The sequence below is a fragment of the Austrofundulus limnaeus genome, unplaced genomic scaffold (assembly GCF_001266775.1).
Source record: "Austrofundulus limnaeus strain Quisiro unplaced genomic scaffold, Austrofundulus_limnaeus-1.0 Scaffold11, whole genome shotgun sequence".
In the NCBI taxonomy this organism is placed as follows: Eukaryota; Metazoa; Chordata; class Actinopteri; order Cyprinodontiformes; family Rivulidae; genus Austrofundulus; species Austrofundulus limnaeus.
The window spans coordinates 3,355,060-3,358,309 of NW_013952413.1; positions in this window are offsets into that span (position 1 = coordinate 3,355,060).

The window sequence follows — 3,250 nt, forward strand, 5'->3', positions numbered from 1 at the left end:
ATGGGTGATATTCTGAGCTGTAAGATGATGAGCTTCTCCATAAAACCATCAGCAGCTCAGCTCAGGTAAAGGTCAGTCAGATCAGCAATGCTTTGAATTTCTCAGCATGTCGAGGCAGAGAGAATCCATCTGTCAGAGGGAGCCTTGGTGCTGGTTTAAATCAGGACCAGTTTTTATTGGCCCCAGCTTTAAAGGGATTCAGCTGGAAACATTTATCTGGTAAGATGCCAACATCAGCTGTAATCATCCTGCCACTCACAGCTGAACAAACCAAGCAGCAGCAGTTGTCACTGTAGCTGCCTAAAGGCAAAAATATGACAAAACCAAATGATATCAGATTTTTTTCTCTCCTAAAACACATTCAGAAAAGTAAACCAGCATTTAGTCAACTGTTTCCACATGAAATAGAGCTTGCTGCAGCATTTGTGCATTCTCATCAGTAAATCTAATTTCTTATTAATCCATAAGATGTGATTTATTACAAAGTATTTATTCAAAGATAAACTGCCAGATTTGACTAACTAAATAAATCAAATTAAACAAATATTGGGAGCAGCATTCAAGACTTATTTGCACTCAGTAAATATCAAGAAACCTAAAAATGCTAGATTGTTCTGATTTACTCATATAGTTTTATAGTGATACAGCTTAAAGTCAATGAGATTAAACAAAAACTGAGCAGACTTACAGTATATGAAGACAGTCTCCTATTTTTTGTTTTAACCATCGACAGTCTGCTTGTTTATTCAAGAAAAGCTTTCCAACAGGAATGCAGGTTTTTATTTTTTGTTTTAAAAAATCACATTTTTTTCATACAAGGTTTCCCAGGTTTTGTCTAATATARCAATAAAGCTCTGTCATTACACGYCTTGTGTTTTTATTGAATTAATATGCAAACTGTGATGTTGTTTGTCCAAAGAGGAAGTTGAAGTTTCCTAAAAAAATTTTTTAATGAAAGTAAAGTTTCCTCCATCAGCAGTTGAATTTGAAAACATCCCTCTGACAATAGTTTTGTTAAAGCATGAAGCTACGTCAACAGAATGTTATCTCTGAGAGAACAAAGATAAAACATATTCTGAGGTATGAATGCTTCACGAGAACTCATGTTTGTCAGGCTGATGTGAACTGTTTGGACCGGACTCTGTGATGAGAAGTGACTGCTTGTTTAAAATAAAGACTTGGCTGATTCAAAGAAAAAAATGTTCAACATGAAATCATGTTTGTTTCATTAGAAGCTGTCAGAAACCCACATTGTCAAATATATAATGTGCATGATGTGCCATAAAGATCTTTTTACCAATAAAACCAGACACAAACATATGTATTAAAAAAGACTAAAGTTTATATTTCATTAGGCAGCAGCTGCTTGTGACAAACAATCAAGGATGTTCAAGTGGGACTTTCCCAAACGTCATAAAACATTTGCAAGGATTCTTTGTTTGAGTCATGTAGGACTTCTTGTTTGTTCTGCTGACATTTTTAACACGTTTAAAATAATTAAATTCTTTCAAACAATAAATTAAAAATTTCTGAGTCAAAAAATAAAAAAGGTGTAACAACTTTTGAAGACAAAAACAGAAAAACACTGATAAAATATGTCTCAATAAAACACTATTTGACTCACTTTCAAGACAGAAATTTGCATCTGCAGGAACGCAGCACAAATATCCCTGTTTGTTTGTGGTGATGCAAACGAATCACGAGGACCGATTAAGTGTGATTCCAAGTAAAATTTCGAGTATTTTCCTGCAATGTTCTGCCTCTGATCAGTCATTAACAGTTACAGCTCGGTGAAATGAAGGCTTGAACAAGAAAAGATAACAAAGAGGCTTCATGGCTTTTTAATTGATACATGAGGTCATATTCTCAAAAACAAAAAGATGTTTTACACAAAGAAAGTTTGTATTATTTTAAATGCACACCTATAACTTTGTCTACTTTACATGGGTTTCCTGAATTACATCACTATGCTATGATTGTTGTCTGTTTTAATGTTTTATTTTAGTTTCTGTCTTGTTATCTGTTTTCTTCGTCCTGTCTGCCTTTGCTTCAGCCCCGCCCACTCGCACCTGCTCCTCATGTTTCTYTCCCAGGTGTTTCCTGTTTGTGCTCGTTAGTCTCACCTTTATATTCTGAGTCTTGTCTTCACTTCCCTGTCAGATCTGTTCTCAGCCTATATGTTTGTTGCCTTTGCCTTTGCCTTTGCCTTTGCCTTTGCCTTTGCCTTTGCCTTTGCCTTTGCCTTTGCCTTTGCCTTTGCCTTTGCCTTTGCCTTGCCAAGTGAGTTTTTGAGCTGCCCTGTCAGCAATTTTTGTTTAATAAATCTTTATTTTTTTCCTTTTAGAAGCTGCCTGCACCCTGGGTTCATTTTTGCCATTTCTTAACAGAATGATCAGACCAACAACTGAACCCATTATCAGTACATTCAGATATTCGCAGATGCTTCAAAATCAACAGAGAAAATAGGAGTTGCATTTATAGTTCCAGAATTTCAAATAAAAGTAGGTAAAAGAATCACTGACAATTTATCAGTTTATACAGGAGAAATGATTGCAGTATTATTAGCCTTACAGTGGGTAGAAGAAGTAAAACCTATAAAAGCCATAATCTGTTCAGACTCAAGTTCAGTTTTAATGAGTTTAAAAAACAAACACTCAGACAGCAGACCAGACATTTTACTAGAAATTAATCGTATATTATTCAGAATACAAAGGATGGGGTTAACTGTTGTTTTTCTCTGGGTACCAGCACATATAGGGGTAAGAGGAAATGAAAAGGCAGATAAAATGGCAAAGAAAGCAGTTCAAAGTGAGATTAACATTACAATTAAGACAAGTAAATCTGAAGCAAAAAGTATAATTAAAGACAGACTGAAGAAAGAATGGCAGAAGAGATGGGAGAGAGATAACAAAGGGAGGTGGTTTTATAAGATCCAGAGAAACGAGAGCTGGAAAAGGGAGCAGAAAAAAAGAGTGATAACAAGGTTGAGATTTGGACATACAGGACTTAATTTTACACTTTTTGCAATACAAAAACATAATACAGGGAAATGTGATTATTGTGGACAAAATGAGACAATAGAACATGTTTATGTCAGAAGGACAAACAAGAGAGACAATTTATGATAAGGCAGTTCAGAAACATTAAGGAAAGGTTTGACATAATAGACACATTACAAAGGAATTTAGGGAGCAAACATACAAATCATGATACGATTTTTGAAAAAGACAACATTGTTTAGCAGAATTTG